This window comes from Kogia breviceps, chromosome 17, assembly GCF_026419965.1.
Source record: "Kogia breviceps isolate mKogBre1 chromosome 17, mKogBre1 haplotype 1, whole genome shotgun sequence".
Lineage (NCBI taxonomy): Eukaryota > Metazoa > Chordata > Mammalia > Artiodactyla > Physeteridae > Kogia > Kogia breviceps.
Genome location: NC_081326.1, coordinates 50889809 through 50909202, shown reverse-complemented (window position 1 = coordinate 50909202; position 19394 = coordinate 50889809). Strand labels below are relative to the sequence as shown.

The 19394-nt window shown below is 38.3% G+C and overlaps 1 long non-coding RNA gene across 1 annotated transcript in view; it reads right to left on the bottom strand.

Annotated features, from left to right (window-relative positions):
• The window catches only part of LOC136792944 (uncharacterized), a 197544-nt gene that overhangs the window by 140033 nt on the left and 38117 nt on the right, over positions 1 to 19394 (bottom strand). The window contains exon 2 of the long non-coding RNA XR_010837588.1: positions 18890 to 18970. This is a non-coding gene — a long non-coding RNA (uncharacterized lncRNA). The remainder of the gene's footprint in view (positions 1 to 18889; positions 18971 to 19394) is intronic.

Sequence of the window (19394 nt, the reverse complement as noted above, 5' to 3'; positions counted from 1 at the left end):
TCTTTGACTCTGTGTCATTAGAGAGTACCTTATTGCTTCTTTCCAGAATTCATATTCAGGAAGCATCCTGACATTTAGCTAATATGCCTCAAGAGCTTCCATGGAGGTATGGCTCAATACTCTGTGTCAAAATTCCCTTTTTCAGCAGTCTTTCTCATCTGCTTCCAGTAGTATACAGTGTTTTCAGATGGCAAGCTCTACTCTGATGTGGCATTAGGCAGTCCATCACTTCTTTCTTTTCATTCTTCCTGTAATGTAATAGTTAACAATTCTTGGTAAAGCAGATTTGTTTCTCCTATCAGGTACTGAATACAGGAAATGGGAAAACTCAAATTAAAAATGAACATCCTGAAGTCAGTAAGAGAGTCTGAGAAATTTAGTTTTAGATTCATATTAGGAAGAGAGTCAGCACCCACCTGATAACCAGTGACTAGAAATATAGATTGTACTATAGGTTTTTTATTTTCAAAAAAGGAAACAATTCATCCAGAGGTTTTTTTTTTAATGTATGGTTTAAAGTAAGAACTTAATTTTATTTTTCTGCTTAGAATGAACCAATGTACCTCTGAGACAGCTGTGTAGGATAGTGCCTAAGATCATGGACACTGAATCCAAACTGCCTGGGTTGGAATCTCTGTTTGGGAATTGTCAAGTTATCTAATCTTTCTGTGCTTGTGCCTCAATTTTCTCATCTGTAAAGCAAAACTATTGCCTACTTCATATGGTTATGAGATTGAGTGTGTATTCCAACATTTGGAGCAGGGCTGGAACATAGTATGTGTCCAATAAATATTGATTGTTGTTATTATATGTCAATATTACTTTTAAAATAATCCATTATTTCATAACTGATTTAAGTAGCTAATCTATCCTTATCAGTTTCCCTGCGTACATAGGAATGGTTTTGGAATCTCTATTCTAACAGTTTATTCGTCTGTTCCTGGGCCAGTGCGCAAGTAATTTAATTATTACATATTTGTAACAAACCTTTATAACTTACAGGTAAGTCTCTCATCTTCGTTTTACTTTTCCAAAAACATAATGCTGAATGAAAAGAGTAACAATGTGTCAAATAAGACCATTTCTGTAAATTAAAAGCACACACATAATACTTAATATTGCCTATGGACACATATTTGCAAATATATATATGTGATGGCTTGGAAGGACTCACATTAAATACATTAAGAATAGGGACTTCCCTGATGGTCCAGTGGTTAAGATTCCATGCTCCCAATGCAGGGGGACTGGGTTTGATCCCTTGTCAGGGAACTAGATACCTCATGTGGCAACTAAGAGCCCACATGCCACAACTAAAGATCCCGCATGTCACAACTAAAGATCCTGCACGTGGCAATGAAGATCCCACGTACCGCAACTAAGACCTGGCACAGCCAAATAAATAAATAAAATAAAATATATATTTTTCTAAAATAAATTTTAAAATACATAAGAATAGGTGTCTACAGGAGGGAAAATGGATTTGGATTTGGAAATGGGCAATACAGCGAATAATAAAATTAGATGAAGAAATTAAATATAAAAGGGAAGTTGAGCATGGATCAATGATGACACTTGACTATATACTGCGAATCATGACAAACCAATTCTATGAATGTAAAATCAAAAAACCTGAAAGGGAACAAGCAAGGAAAGAAGGAAAGAAAAAGTGAAAAAAGAAATGAATAGCTATATTGAAGGCTCTGAATAATGCCAAGAAGCCAAAAAAAAAAAAAAAAAAGAAAGAAAGAAAGAAAGAAAGAAAGAAAGAAAGAAAAGAAAACATGAGCTTCAGCTCTCAACCAGAGAGTGGGTTCTGTTAAGTAAACTTAAAGGATCTAATAGAACTGTCCACAGAAGATCTAAAGAAGAACTGTTGGAAACTTAGGCACATACATCTCCTACCCCCTACTATAGCTAGCTTGCCAACTCTGAAAATATGGAGGTCTTCGGCCTAAGGAAACCTTCTGAGACTCTTTCAACTGGTTTTTTAAATGGATAAATAATACAGGTAGTACTGTACTTCAGACAATGATTCAAGTTTGCTGAATCACAGTGATTTTCTAATTTCAGTCATCAGTAGCATTGTTTAGTGGAATATGCACTAATGTGACTGATGTTTTCCCAGGAGGATGTTGTCCAACCCTATGGAAGCTCCCCTGAATCCTTCCTACTCTTGAAAAGAAAATCTGGTTGACTAAATTATCTTATTTCCCTACAGTCAGCTTTAGGCTCGTAACAGAAAAAAATATTTATGCAACTGTGGTTAAGCTTTTGGAAAACACACATATGTGCAGAGAAACAAAAAGGGCTGGGTGAAAGTACCCTTAGCTAGAGGGATAGGAAGAAGTTGAGCTGGCTTTGTTAGGAGTCATGAAGAGACAAAATGCAGAGACTGGTAATAGCTTAATTTGATGCAGTCCTGAGAAATTAAAAGTTTTCAAGCCAGTAAGAGTGGCAGTCTCCCAAATGGAGGAGCATTCACGTGATCTTGTTTGGCCTTTGTGAGACCTGCAATGATTATCTCTAAATGAGCAAGACTGAATAAAAGCCACAAAATGTTCTTGCCTGTCCTGACCCATGTCATGTCCATACAGTAGGAACTCACAAGGATGAAGAATCTGTATCGTCTCTTTTGATACAACACAATGCAAAGGAAACCTTTCATTCACCAACATTTACTTCAAGGTCCAGTTCCAAAGCCAGGGCCTTGACTTATAGACTCTGTATCCTCCTCCCCTTCACTCCGCATGCACACAAACACGCAAATGGAAAAAATTAAGGTTATAAAAGGCAGTGTGTGCCTTAGATCCCAAGTGTCAGGTGTCCTATGGCTTTTAAAGGAACTGATAAGGACTGAGAAAGAAAGGACCTAAAATTTCTTGAGACAGCCTCCCAAATTCGCCATTTCCCAACAACCACAACAACCCTGTATACTATGCGTCATCATTATTACCCCATCGTAGCATATGAAGAACCAAAGCTCAGGAGGAAATGCTCACAATCAGAAAGCAAGTAGCCAGCCCCAGCACTTCCACCCTCTTTCTGGTTTCACATGCTGTGCTATTTCTGCTGTAAAACGCAAAAAAGATTCAATGGAGCAGCAGACACAAAAGTAAAATCGCTTCTCCAGAAGAAGTAAATTGAAATTATAGATTTCAAGTTAACAATCTCTGGCTATTCCTTTTTTGATGGGTCACCAAATGACACAAGTGTTCCTTGGGCAGTAGTGATCCTGAATTGGTATTTTGTTCACCAATAAAATGAGAAGGTTTTGCAGAAAATGTTTAAAGTTATTCTAGATCTAACCCAATTTGTGGTGTTTCCTTCCCAAAAGACACCCTCTTTTCCCATTCTCATTTAAGACTTATGCATTGTGGATGCTGAATAATGGCCTTTACAGGGTGGCTTATTAAACAATACAGACTTTGCCTTGTTTCAAGACCAAATAAAATAGCTGTCCACTGCCTTTACTCCCCAGGAAATCTTCCCCAAATTGCCTGGTTTAATTTACTTCATAGCTTCTGAAATGTCTCCAACTATAGATTCTTTGGGGGTAATCAGACTCTTCTTAAAATGCCAACATTCTAGAAGTAATAAGAAGTTATCAATTATTCATACTTAAATGTGAATTAGTTCAGCCAGCAGGCTGTTCTCTTAAAATTCACTTGAAATTTCTCTGTGAGGAAAGTAGGGGAGGCATGACTGGGGGGGAAGAGATAGTTTTGGGGAATAGTAGAAGGCAGAAATCATCATAAGTAGGGTTTTAAGTATCTGGAGAGCAATAAGAGGTATTACCCCTCTAGAACTATAGTGGAAAGTATGCCAGTAGGTAGCAAAATAGAATGATAAACAGGTAGATGGAGAGATGCAAAAGACAGAGGGTAGTTTTTACCTCCATGCCAACTCTACCTATTGAAGTGAACCACCCAGATCTTGAGATTTTTCCATGAAGGCCATGAAATCCATTCCCTACTTCTCAGGAGCTACTGCTTTGCAGAGGCACAGACTACAAACCAGGACACCATTCCTTGCCTGTTCCTGTCCAGCTGACCAGGGAGGCAATCTTCTGTACTCAAGTTGCAAAGTAATTTTTCCAAAGGACTGTGGCTCCTATTCTCCCTATCTAATGATAAAACAAAAGACACTGGAATCAAACTGCAGCACATCTGAAATTGGTTAATGTAGGAATGAATTATTGATGATAGACGTTCACCTTTATAGCTCCATATCTCTAGTTTGAGTGCAAGAGTTTCTGCTTTGTGTCTTACAGGAAGCATATTATGGGAGGGGATCTTTTCCATGATTGTGGATTTACGGTTGAGTTTTTATCACTGTTTATTGCAATAGAGAGGAGAGGAGGAGGGAGGAGGGGAGATCAAAATGGTTTTGATATGTCCTCACACGATATTTCTGTTCTAATAAATGAAAATAGGAAAAAGAGGTGAGTGTTCCCCCATCCTATTGAAGTCTTTGCAAACCCTTTCAGAGTCTTAACAAGTGGGTAACAGCTTAATTCTTTCCTTTTACCCTCTCTTTGGTTACCAAGAATAATAGGCAATGGAAATGTATTAGAGTGTTTGTGGAAACACTATGCAGGGTGTGTTCATTAGCATTCTCCTATAAGCTTCTAATAAATGTGTGTGGTTACAGAGAGATGATATAATCAGTTTGTGGGGAGTGCTGCTCTGAATGCATCACAGCTGGATCATGCCCAGCAGTGCGTTATGCTACCTCTAAGAATTATGAGACTCCAAATAGCCTGAGGATTTTTAACGATAGTGAGTTTGTTGGCACAAAGGAAAAATGCAGAATTTTGTCTCAGGATAAGATTTTTTTTTGTAATGCTCATTCCCTAGACAGAGATCAAACAAGTGCCTTGAACATAGATGATACTGGTAAAAATTATACTCTACAGGGTCTTATCAGAATTAAATAAATGAGATCATTTTAGAGGGGTAGGAAGTATAGTTGCAATTTTGGGGAAGAAAATCCTACAAAATTCAGACTTTGACTCTTGTCACGGCAAACCCAACTATAATTTTTCTTTCATATTCAAAGCAAGCTGAACAGTCTGCCTCATACTTGCATAGACTACTTTGCTTTCTTCTTCTGCCTACTTTTTCAGTCATCCACACAGGAGCAGTGTTTGCAGGATCTGGAAATGAGAGAACTAGTAGGGAGCAGATAAACTGTGGGATGGGTGACAGGAACAACCCATGGGATGATATCCAAACAGAATCTTCCTTCAATGATGCATTTGTGTAGGGGCATTACAGTTTGTGCAGGGCCAAACCCCTAGGAGGGACTCTTCCAGGAAATCTGGGTTTCACGCATAAGAATAAAACCTCAGGACACTCTATCTTCATTGCTAAAGATCTCCTTTTGGGTAAACTTTTCTTTTTTCTCCAGGGTGATGTTCTTGCCCTCATTCATGCCTCTTTCTTATCCCATCTTGAGGAAGCAGTTCTCATCATCCAATTATTACATTCACTGAGTTGTAGATTGTTATGAGATGAAAACTCTTCCAACTTGTACTGAGTTCCAATGAATTGAACAATAGTTTGTGATTCTCATAAGAGAATACAGAAGACGGAGGCAGATAATTAAGTAATTATGAAAACAGAGCCCAGAGAACCTCTCAAGGTCCTCCAATTGGCACTGAATATCTTTTCAGTAAACACAAACTAAGCCCTCTATGTTTCAGAGTTAATGAAGTAAAGTAGCATTTTTGCTACTCACTCCAAGATGAAAATAATACCATACTAACAGCTGAAGATACACAAACCCCAGATTTCAAATACCAGCTCTGAGTCACAAAAATAATTAACAACTAACAAAGCATCTGCAGAATCATAGGTTACACATATTTCAATCACCCAAATATAATGAATAAACAAACAAATACTGAGATCCTATAACATATTCAGCACTGTGGGAACAGGGGAAAAGAGAATTAGTTAATACTATGTATGCCTTTGGAGTGGCAAGAACGTCTATGAAACCACTACAAAGGATACCTCCAACACTTTGTGTAGAAGAGGCCACGGATATGCTAAAGAAAATAATCAACACTGTGGGAAAATTTTCAGGAAAGGAGACAGGATCTTAGCTGAACCTTGAAGAATAGACAGAAGAAGGGTCTTTTGTTTTTGATGAGAGGAAAAAAGACAAGTGCAGGCAAAACCAAATTGAATTCAATTATTCAGAAAGTATGCATTGAACACATTATTACCAAGAATTGTGGGAGGGGTTTCCCTGGTGGCGCAGTGGTTAAGAATCCGCCTGCCAAAGCAGGGGACACGGGTTCAAGCCCTGGTCTGGTAAGATCCCACATGCTGTAGAGCAACTAAGCCTGTGTGACACAATTACTGAGCCTGTGCTCTAGAGCCTGTGAGCCACAACTACTGAGCCTGTGTGCCATAACTACTGAAGCCCACATGCCTAGAGCCTGTGCTCTGCAACGAGAAGGCATCGCAATGAGAAGCCCGCGCACCACAACGAAGAGTAGCCCCCGCTTGCTGCAATGAGAAAAAGCTCACACACAGCAACGAAGACCCAACGCAACCAAAAAAATAAATAAATAAAATATTTAAAAAAAGAAAAAAGAATTGTGGGAGTCTAAAACATCAACCTATCTTTCCTTTGTCCTAGGGGTTTTTCAGAAGAATCCAATGCTCAATCCTTTCTTTTTTCTTTTTTTTTTTTTTTTGTGGTATGTGGGCCTCTCACTGTTGTGGCCTCTCCCGTTGCGGAGCACAGGCTCCGGACGCGCAGGCCTAGCGGCCATAGCTCACGGGCTTAGTTGCTCCGCGGCATGTGGGATCTTCCCGGACCAGGGCACGAACCCGTGTCTCCTGCATCGGCAGGCAGACTCTCAACCACTGCGCCACCAGGGAAGCCAATCCTTTCTTTTTTTTCTTCTTTTTTTAATAGATATGCTTGTTGCTTATCTATTTTTAAAAATTTATTTATTTTCGGCTGTGTTGAGTCTTCGCTGCTACACGTGGGCTTTCTCTAGTTGTGGCGACTGGGGGCTACTCTTTGTAGTAGTGTGCGGGCTTCTCACTGCGATGGCTTCTCTTGCTGTGGAGCAAGGACTCTAGGCATGTGGGCTTCAGTAGTTGTGGCACATGGGCTCAGTAGTTGTGGTTCGTGGGCTCTAGAGTGTAGGCTCAATAGTTGTGGTGCACGGGCTTAGTTGCTCCACGGCATGTGAGATCTTCCCAGACCACGGCTCAAACCTGTGTCTCCTGCATTGGCAGGCAGATTCTTAACCACTGCACCACTCGGGAAATCCCTCAATCCTTTCTAGATGACTTAAACATGGAACTCTTGTTTAAACTTCTCTTTCTGCCCTACTACCTTGGTGTACATTACAAAAATATAGCTGAAATGCTGATTGCCAGATTCAACAACACAAATAGAAATTAATTCAAAAGATTCAAACTTAAGTCAAAGATATTTAAGTCTTCTATCTGAAGGTATAATAGTCTCAGTGAAGTGAGATAAATATTCTGATTCTGGAGTAGGCAGTTAAACGGACTGGTACTAAATTTTCTATATGAATTTTGCTAAAGGGACAAAGGGTCAATATAATTCAGTGTTTTCAACCTGAGTTAAGAAACCTGAGAGTCCATGGTCATATTTCCCAGTTTCTGTAAATGTATGAATAGAACTTAATTTTATAAATATAATTTAAATAACTTTAAAAATTATAGTAAAAATCCATTTATTATACACCAGGTTATGAAACATGAAAGACCAGCAATCCCAAACTTGATGGACTAAATTGTGTATGGAAGAATTCTTTCATAGGACAGTTTTCATGGAAAGAGCTTTCACTGAGTTACTTGATTTGTTCTATAGAATTGCAATGTCATTGTAATAGCTAACATTTACAGAGCATTTACTAAATGCTTATGCTAATATTATGCTAAGCACTTTATATGAGATGCAAAGCACTTTAATGTTCACATCAACCCTATTAAATAGACACTATTAATCCCATTTTGTGATGGGATAAACGAAGCTTAGGAGATAGCAAACAATGGGCCTAAAGTCACAAACTAGAAAACAGTGAAGCCAGGACTGGTCCCTAGAGAGTCTGACAGCAGAGCCCAAATTCTTGGTAGGTAACACAATACTGCCCCTAAAGATAACTCTATGGCAAAATTTAGCAAATTTGGCACAAACTAAATAAATGTCATAAATTATTACAGTCAGTGATAATAGAACAATGTCTCCCACCAGCCCCCACCACACCAACTATGTATCTGTAAGTAGATCGGCTACAAGTAGTTTTGTTATTTTTCACATAACAAATTACTTTTTCATCCTCAGAGATGTTCAGAGCACTTTGCCTCTCACATACACTGCTTATCATGCACACTGATTATGAAGAAAGTAGAGGAATTAAGATGTACCTTGCTTAAAATTCTCCATTCTTTACCTAAACATGATTAATTTTCATGTTATTTATGATCAAGTCATTTTTTTTCCACACTGCTGAAAAGATGAGGCATTTTGCGTGTGTACCAAACTTCAAGTTCCCCAATAAGGAAAAATTCTTGACATAATACCAATGTGGAAGTTATATTTTAAAAGATAAAATAAAAGAACACCATGTCAATAGCTTCTAGGTTGCCTAGACTAATAAAAATGCCTTGATTTTAGTCCAGCCAGGATGTATCACTGGCAGCTTCAGAATTCGTTTAACTTTTTCCTCAGAAGCTTTGACCTATCTTATCACCTTCCAAAATCTACTGTCTGGAGAGTCAAGAATGCACACTGCATCTCATATCTCTTACACCTCAAGTTTACCTCCTCTGTTTAGATGATGTGATATTCTGCCAAAATTGTAAGACTTGCTAAATGCATTTGGCAGCCCAGGTTCAAGTAGCTGATCTTCTCTAAGAGGTTTTTTTGTTTTTCTTACATCAGACATCAGGAGGACATCACTGCATAAACATAAACTGTTAAGGAGAGTTTTCAGATTTTCTGAGACAAATCACATCCACAGCTTTAATCATCATATATACTATGATCACCCCCTCCCCCATCTTTATATCTCTCATCCAGGACTATTCTCTGAGATTTATTTCTTTATTTTCAACTTCTTATCCTACATTTCCATTTGGAAGTCTCAAACTCAGCATATTCAAGTCCAGCACATACAAAAAGCAAGGTTTTGATCTTTCCCCTAAAATATGATTCTACTTCTGTTTCCATATTTTAGTGACCCTTACAGAACTAAGAGCTCACTTGAACCTTTCTCACTTAACCACTCACATCCAGTCCATCACAAAGTCCCATTGATTTAAGTTCTAACTCAAAGTCATTGACTTTTCATCCTCTAGATTATTACTAATCTATTCTAAGAATCACCATCTTTCACCTGGATTACTGCAGTAGCCTCCTAACTGATCTCCCTACATTCATCTGGCTTTTCTCTAACCTGTTCTCCATACTGCAGCCAATGTGATATTTTCAAAATGCAAATGTAGTTATTTCCCAGCTACCATTCCAACCACCCTCATAGCATCTGAGTCCAAGATTGTCAATAGACACAAATTGATCCAGGCAAGTGTAAATGCATGTATGTGTGGGTGGAAATAAAAAAGAAAGATCTACAGAAGCAAGTCTGAGAATATGTCTGATTGTGTATGCCTAATTATGTTTCAAAGCCTCCAAAAAAATTTCTAGGCTTGTCCACCATTTGAATTCATTTATGCATTTTCACAGGAAATGTCAAGTTTTCTGTATGGTAAAATTTTTCATCACTTTCCATTTTTATTTTTCTCTCTTCATGGCACACATAAGTCATATAACATGGCTGAATTTCAGGGAGCTTTGCTTTTTGAGAGGCAGCATGGTGAAGCAGTAAGAGCTTGGATTAGAAAGTCAAACAGATGTGGATTTAAATTACAGCTCTGCAACTTATTATAATTTGAGCTTAGTTCCTTATTTTGAAATGAGAATCTCTCATAGGTTTTTTTTTTTGTTTTTTGGGGGTGCACAAGAATTTAATGAGTTCATCTATGCAAATATTCTAACATATTATCTGATGTGCAATAGGTGGTCAGTGAATGTTTGTTCCTTCCTACTAGGATGGGTAGTGCCAAAATATTCTCACCCAAAGAAAATCCTCAGATCATTTGCAAATTTCTCCACAGCCTAAGTTTGCTTCAGAGACACTTGGAAGTGTGTTGAGTTGAAATTTTATTTTTGTTGATTCATTTTAGCTAACGTATTAAGCACTACCTACATGCTAAGCTTCATGTATGCAATTTACATTCATTATTTAATATCCACAAATTCTCTGTGATGCATCATACTATCCAATTTTATGGCTAAAAAGTGCCAGAGCTCAAATTTGAACTCAGGTCAACTGACTCCAGAGCTTCTGATTTTATCTATAGGATTCTGACATCTCTCACAGAGAGAACAAATCCAGAAAACTCAGAAGAGAAATAATGCCTTTATCTAAGTTTCGGCAAGGACCTATAGAACACTTCATTTTGCTAAAATCCAGAGCCAGAAACTCAAACATATGAACTTCTTTACATGAAGCAATTTTACTTCATTACATTACATGGCAATTCTAAGATTAGAGACCTAAAATGTACTTAATTTTTCCATGCTTGATATTATACAAATAATCTTTCTGGAGTTATCACATTTAATACCTCTTTCTGGCTGTATTAAATACTGATACCTTAAAGGATTATCCATGCAGCATTAAAGATAGGAATTTGGCAAGGAGAGAGAATTTTAATTGTGATCTTTATAGAATCAAGAATAGATTAGGAGCCTGATTTTGACAGCACTGTGTAAGAAAGTATGTAAGCCTCTATCTTTAAAAAAACTGGTATGTTTTCAAACAAACCTTCTCTGAAAGGAAAGTTCAAACCCTAGAAAGTATTCCAAAAGTACAGGGCTGTGCACCCAGAATAGTTATGCAACATGATATGTAATAAGTTCATATATAAGGAAATTTTTTTTGTCCCAAGGCTAACTAAGGGTTGAAATCTATCCCATAAGGGAGTTCTATGGCAGTACCCAAAGAAAAACACATGTCTGTCCAACAGCCCACAAAGAAATCCACAGGAAAATATGAGAGATGTGTCTGGAATATTAGTTCACAAATCTGACTGCATTCGTAGTGTTTGTGGAAGTTTGGATTCAAGAACAAATGTGAAAACCACAGAGTACCTATAGCTAAGTAGAGTCATTGCTTTACTTTGTTGGTTCCTGCTAACCCTGAACTGCTGTTCTGTAAAATCTAATAAATATGATGGAATTTACTAATGTTTTGTGTAAGTGTATACTACATAGAGGAATCTAAGGGCAAAGACTTTACTGGCTGACAAGTCTCAGCTTACCTTTGCCCATGTCATTTTATCATTTGAAATACTGAAGATGTACTAAGGTATACTTAATAATCTTGTACAATGCTCTGAGTATATGATAGAATCACAATGGTATATTGATCAATTGAATAATATGTCTAAGAGCACTAATGATTTTTGTTTTGTTTTGTTTACTCATTTCAATATCTCTTAGGAGTCACAAAGGGATTTTTTTAACATCTTTATTGGAGTATAATTGCTTTACAATGGTGTGTTAGTTTCTGCTGTATCACAAGTGAATTAGCTATACGTATACGTATGTCTCCATATCTCCTCCCTCTTTCTTCTCCCTCCCACACTCCCTACTCCACCCCTCTATGTCATCACAAAGCACAGAGCTGGTCTCCCTGTGCTATGCCGTGGCTTCCCACTGGCTATCTATTTTACATTTGGTAGTGTATATATGTCCATGCCACTCCCTCACTTCGTCCCAGCTTACCATTCCCCCTCCCCATGTGCTCAAGTCCATTCTCTACGTCTGCTTCTTTATTCCTGTCCTAACCCTAGATTCTTCAGAACCATATTTTGTTTGTTTGTTTTTAGATTCCATATATATGTGTTAGCATACAGTATTTGTTTATCTCTTTCTGACTTACTTCACTCTGTATGAAAGTCTCTATGTCCATCCACCTCACTAAAAGTAACTTAATTTTGTTTCTTTTTACGGCTGAGTAATATTCCATTGTATATATGAGCCACACCTTCTTTATCCATTCATCTGTCAATGGACACTTAGTTGCTTCCATGTCCTGGCTATGTAAACAGTGCTGCAATGAATGTTGTGGTACATGACTCTTTTTGAATTATGATTTTCTCAGGGTATATGCCCAGTAGTGGGATTGCCAGGTCGTATGATAGTTCTGTTTTCAGTGCAAAAGCTTTTACGTTTCATTAGGTCCCATTTACTTATTTGTGTTTTTATATCCATCTGGCCCTGGGTTTTTGATTGTTGGAAGACTTTAATCACAGTTTCAATTTCAGTGCTTGAGATTCGTCTGTTCATATTTTCTATTTCTCCCTGGCTCAGTCTTGGAAGGTTGTACTTTTCTACGAATTTGTCCATTTCTTCCAGGTTGTCCATTTTATTGGCATATAGTTGATTGTAGTACTCTCTCATGATCCTTTGAATTTCTGCAGTGTCAGTTGTTACATCTCCTTTTTCTTTTCTAACTCTGTTGATTTGAGTCTTCTTGCATTTTTTCCTGATGATTCTGGCTAATGGTTTATCAATTTTGTTTATCTTCTCAAAGAACGAGCTTTTAGTTTTATTGATCTTTACTATTCTTTCCTTCATTTCTTTTTCATTTATTTCTGAACTGATTTTTATGATTTCTTTCCTTCTGCTAACTCTGGTTTTTTTGTTGTTGTTCATTCTCTAATTGCTTTAGGTGTAAGGTTAGGATGTTTATTTGAGATGTTTCTTGTTTCTTGAGGTAGGACTGTATTGCTATAAACTTTCCTCTTAGAACTGCTTTTGTGGCACCCCATAGGTTTTGGGTCATTGCGTTTTCATTGTCATTTGTTTCTAGGTATTTTTTTATTTCCTCTTTGATTTCTTCAGTGATCTCTTGGTTATTTAGTAGTGTATCGTTTAGCTTCCATGTGTTTGTATTTTTTACAGACTTTTTCCTGTAATTGATACCTACTCTCACAGCGTTGTGGTCAGAAAAGATACTTGATATGATTTCAATTTTCTTAAATTTACCAAGGCTTGATTTGTGACACAAGATATGATCTATCCTGGAGAATGTTCCACAAGCACTTGAAAAGAAAGTGTATTCTGTTGTTTTTGCATGGAATGTCCTATAAATATCAATTAAATCCATCTTGTTAAAGTATCATTAAAAACTTGTGTTTCCTTATTTATTTTCATTTTGGATGATCTGTCCATTGGTGAAAGTGGGGTGTTAAGGTTTCCCACTCTTATTGTGTTACTGTCAATTTCCCCTTTTATGGCTGTTAGCATTTGCCTTATGTATTGAGGTGCTCCTATGTTGGGTGCATAAACATTTACAATTGTTAAATCTTCTTTGATTGATCCCTTGATCATTATGTAGTGTCCTTCTTTGTCTCTTTTAATAGTCTTTATTTCAAAGTCTATTTTGTCTGATATGAGAATTGCTACTCCAGTTTTCGTTTGATTTCCATTTGCATGGAATATCTTTTTCCATCCCCTCACTTTCAGCCTGTATGTGTCCCTAGGTCTGAAGTGGGTCTCTTGTAGACAGCATATATAGGGGTCTTGTTTTTGTATCCATTCAGCCAGTCTATGTCTTTTGGTTGGAGCATTTAATCCATTTACATTTAAGGTAATTACCAATATGTATGTAATTACCAATATGTACCATTTTCTTAATTGTTTTGGGTTTGTTTTTATAGGTCATTTGTCTTGTGTTTCCTGCCCAGAGAAGTTCCTTTAGCATTTGTTGTAAAGCTGGTTTAGTAGTGCTGAATTCTCTTAGCTTTTCCTTATCTGTAAAGGTTTTAATTTCTCCATCAAATCTGAATGAGATCCTTCTCGGTAATCTTGGTTGTAGGATTTTCCCTTTCATCACTTTAAATATGTACTGCCACACCCTTCTGGCTTGCTGAGTTTCTGCTGAGAAACCAGCTGTTAACCTTATAGGGATTCCCTTGTATGTTATTTGTTGCTTTTCGCTTGCTGCTTTTAATATTTTTTCTTTGTATTTAATTTTTGATAGTCTGATTAGTATGTGTCTTGGCATGTTTCTCCTTGGATTTATACTGTACGGTACTCTCTGCACTTCCTGAAGTTGATTGACTACTTCCTTTCCCATATTAGGTAAGTTCAACTGTAATCTATTGAAATATTTCCTCAGTCCCTTTCTTTTTCTCTTCTTCTTCTGGGACCCCTATATTTCAAATGTTGGTGTGTTTAATGTCCCAGAGGTGTCTGAGACGATCCTCAATTCTTTTCATTCTTTTTTCTTTATTCTGCTCTGTGGTAGTTATTTCCACTATTTTATCTTCCAGGTCACTTATCCGTTCTTCTGCCTCAGTTATTCTGCTATTAACTCCTTCCAGAGAATTTTAAATTTCATTTACTGTTCATCGTTTGTTTGTTCGTGCTTTAGTTCTTCTAGGTCCTTGTTAAACGTTTCTTGTATTTTCTCCATTCTATTCCAAAGATTCTGGAGCATCTTTACTATCATTATTGTGAATGATACTTTAAATCATTTACTTTAACTCATTACTGTGAATTCTTTTACATGTAGACTGCCTATTTCCTCTTCATTTGTTTGGTCTGGTGGGTTTTTACCTTGCTCCTTCATCTACTGTGTATTTCTGTCTTCTCTTTTTGCTTAACTTACTGCATTTGGGGTCTCCTTTTTGCAGGCTGCAGGTTCATAGTTCCCATTGTTTTTCGTGTCTGCTCCCAGTGGCTAAGTTTGGTTTAGTGGGTTGTGTAGGCTTCCTGGTGGAGGGGACTGGTGCCTGTGTTCTGGTGGATGAGGCTGTATCTTGTCTTTCTGGTGTGCAGGAACGTGTCTGGTGGTGTGTTTTGGGGTGTCTGTCAAGTTATTATGATTTTAGGCAGCCTCTCTGCTAATGGGTGTGGTTGTGTTCCTGTCTTGCTAGTTGTTTGGTATGGGGTGTCCAGCACTGTAGCTTGCTGGTCGTTGAGTGGAGCTGGGCCTTAGTGTTGAGATGGAGATCTCTGGGAGAGCTTTCACCATTTGATATTACATGGGGCTGGGAGGTCTCTGGTGGACCAATGTTGTGAACTCAGCTCTTGCACCTAAGAGGCTCAGGCCTGACACCCACCCAGCTGGAGTACCAAGACCCTGTCAGCCACATGGCTCAGAAGAAAAGGGAGAGGAAAAAAAGAAAGAAAGAAAATTAAATTAAAATAAAGTTATTAAAATAAAGTTAAAATTTATTAAAAATTAAAAAGTAATAAAAAAAGAAAGAAGAGAGAAACCAAAGCAATAAACAAATCCACCAATGATAACATGCACTAAAAACTATACTAAAAACAAACAAACAAACAAAACCGGACAGACAGAACCCTGGTATAAATGGTTAAAGCAAATCTCTACAGACAAAAATCACACAAAGAAGCGTACACATACACACTCACAAAAAGAGAAAAAGGAAAAAATATATATACATATTTTAAAAAAATGAAAGAGAGCATCCAAATCAATGATAAGAAGCTCTAAATTCTAAACTAAGATAAACATAAAATCAGAAATAAATTAGATGCAGAAAGCAAACCCCAAGTCTACAGTTTCTCCCAAAGTCCACTGCCTCAATTTTCGGATGATTTGTTTCCTCTTCAGGTATTCCAGAGATGCAGGGTACATCAAGTTGATTGTGGAGATTTAATCTGTTGATCCTGAAGCTGCTGGGAAAAATTTCCCTTTCTCTTCTTCGTTTGCACAGCTCCTGGGGTTCAGCTTTGGATTTTTGCCCCGCCTCTGCATGTAGGTCACCTGAGGATGTCTGTTCCACACCCAGACAGGATGGGGTTAAAGTAGCAGCTGATTAGGGGGCTCTGGCTCACTCACGCCGGGGGGAAAGGAGCCTGCAGCAGGCGGAGGCTGGTGTGACGTTGTAACAGCCTGAGGCATGCCGTGTGTTCTCCCGGGAATGTTGTCCTTGGATCATGGGGCCCTGGCAGTGGCAGGCTGCACAGGCTCCCTGGAGGGGAGGTGTGGATAGTGACCTGTGCTTGCACACAGGTTTCTTGGTGGCTGCAGCAGCAGCCTTAGCATTTCCTGCCTGTCTCTGGTGTCTGCGCAGATAGCCATGGCTTGCGCCCATCTCTGGAGCTTGTTTAGGTGGTGCTCTGAATCCCCTCTCCTCACGCACCCTGAAACAATGGTCTCTTGGCTCTTAGTCAGGTCTAGACTTTTTCCCAGACTCCCTCCAGGCTAGCTGTGGTGCACTAGCCCACTTCAGGCTGCGTTCACGCAGCCAACCCCAGTCCTCTCCCTGGGATCTGAACTCCAAAGCCCGAGCCTCAGCTCCCAGCCCCACCCCACTCCAGCGGTTGAGCAGACAAGCCCCTCAGGCTGGTGAGTACTGGTTGGAACAGATCGTCTGTGCAGGAATCTCTCCGCTTTGCCCTCTGCACCCCTGTTGCTACACTCTCCTCCATGGCTCTGAAGCTTCCCCCCCACGCACCCCACCGTCTCCACCAGTGAAGGGGCTTCCTAGTGTGTGGAAACTTTTCCTCCTTCACAGCTCCCTCCCAGAGGTGCAGGTCCCATCCCTATTCTTTTGTCACTGTTTTTCTTTTTTCTTTTGCCCTACCCAGGTACATGGGGAGTTTCTTGCCTTTTGGGAAGTCTGAGGTCTTCTGCCAGTGTTCAGTAGGTGTTCTGTAGGCGCTGTTACACATGTAGATGTATTTTTGATGTATTTGTGGGGAGGAAGGTGATCTCCACGTCTTATTCCTCTGCCATCTTGAAGGTCCTCCCCACTAACGATGTTTTTAAGAGGGCAGTGTTTAGCTAATAAATTTGTCTGTTTCTCTTTTTTATACTTTCAAAGGATTGACTAACTTTCATTTTCAGAACAACTTGTAGCCAAAGTATCAACAAATCCATTTTAAAAAAACAATTAAGAGCATAGAAAATATTGAGTGGTAGACTTTAAAGAGACATCATTAAAAAAAAATTAGTCACAATGAATCTTTTTATTAAAATATCTTTTCAGATAATTTTAAAATAATTAGAAATGGTAAAGAAAGTTAGATAGGGCTGATAATTCAATTCCTACATACTAGAAGGGTCCACTCTCACAAAATAAGATAAACTTGCATTGATGTGGCAGGTACATCCTAAGGTGATCCCAATGAGTACCCTGTATAAGCCTTTCCCCTTCACTGTAGGAGGAATTTGTGACTTGCTTCCAACCAACAGAAACAGCAAAGATGATAGAATGTCAGTCACTTCCCTGATTTGGTTATGTTATATAGCAATGGTAATGGGATATTGTTATTCTTGTGATTTCATCATGTTATTGTATTAGTTTTCTAGGGCTGCCATAATAAAGTCCCACAAATTTGGTGGCTCAGCAAATAGCAGAAATGTATTTTCTCACAGTTTTAGAGGCTAAAAGTCTGCAATCAAGGTGTCTGTAGGTCCATGACCTCTCTGAAGGCTCTAGAGGAGGATTCTTTCCCTGCCTCTTCTAGCTTCAGTGGTTACCAGAAATCCTTAGGAGTCCTTGGCTTATAGCAGCCAAACCCCAATCTTTGGCTCTGCTGCCATAGGGCTGTCTTTCCTCTGCTTGTCTGTATCCCTCTATTTTCTTGCAAGGACAAGAGTTATTAGCTTAGGACCTACTCTACTCCAGTATGAACTCATGTTAACTTGACTAATTACATCTGCAAAGACCCATTTCTAAATATGGTCACTTTGTAAGGTTTCAGGTAGACATGAATTTCAGGAGACACTATTCAACCTAGTATGGTTATTTAAGACGTAGTCTTAGCAGACAGGAGGGAGAGACTCCTTCCCATTGGCTTGAAGAAGTAAGCTTCCAGGTTTTGAAAGGGCTTATGAGGGAGCCACAGAGTAAGAAACTGCCAGCAACCTCTAGGGACTGAGAGCTGCCCCTGGCTGACAGCCAAAAAGAAAATGGGCACCTCCATTCTACAACCATAAGAAAAGGAATTCTGCCAACAACCAGAGCTTAGAAAAAGACCAAGCCCCAGAAATGAATTAGCCTGACTGCAGCCTTGTGAGACCCTGAGCAGAAGATCCAGCTAAACTAGGCTGAGACTCCTAACCCATGGAAACTGTGAGATAACAAATACATATTATTCTAAGCCACAAAATCTGTTGTACTTCATCACACAGCAATAGAAAACTAATACAATTGGCATAGTGCTTTAAAGGTTTCATTCACTGTACCTCATTTATACGTCCCAAAGACCAATCCAAAGGCATCTCTTTCAGAAATCACCTGGATCATTGGGAATGACCTATAAAACATGAGGATGCTTAGAATATCAGTACTCAGAAGAACCTCAGAGATCAGACATTTCATTCTTCTCATTATGCAAATGAAAAAACAGAGCCAGGACATAGAAATTGACTCTTGACCACCAAGGTACCAAGTAGAAAAACAAACACGAATTCACAGTTCTCTTGGGATTAAGTCCAACATTTTTTCAATACTGTAGATAATCACCAACTCACTGGGATCCCTTGAGATCCCTAATGTCAAACAACAGAAGAGTTAAAAATAAATCAGACTTTTAGGAGATGCAAATAAATTATACAACTTAATAAATGTCAATATTCACAATTAGCACAATTAACTCCTAGAAAAGTGCCAGTCATATTGCAGTACTCAATAAATATTTGATAAATTAAAAAATTAATATCATGTTTTCATATTCTGAATCATAAAAGACACAAGCCCATCCCCACATATCTTGATCTAGAGGCAGCATACCTTTGTGGGCAAAAGCCATGTTGCAATGTTGATGTCAGACCCACCTGAGTTTGAATGTGCTCTAAGTAATATTCATTTGTAAACTTAGGAGATTTCCTCAAAGTCTCAGCTTCCAGTTGCCTCATCTGCAAAATGAAGGTAATAACAATGACTCCCCACTGTTGTGTTCAGGTTCAAACAAAATAATAAATAAGAATGCCTGGCAATTACAGAGTACTCGATAAACGTCACTTTCTTTCCATTCACTGACGAATTTTGTTTTAAATGAAGAACAGTTTTTCCACTTACCTTCAGATAATTCTCTGAACTATAATCTGTGTCAGAGGCATTTAATATAAATGTACTTTTAATTCTATATTAGGAGACTTTTGCTTTGAAAACAATTTTCTGTCGTATGGATTTACTCTTTTTGGTTCTAACCACCTATCTTTTGTCTCCTCAACAAACTCAGTAGAAAATAAAGGTCTAAAAAGTCTAGGAAAGAAAAAAATTTTATTTGACTAGGCCTGAATTTATTGACACTTAGGAACCACATAAAAAAAGAAAAAA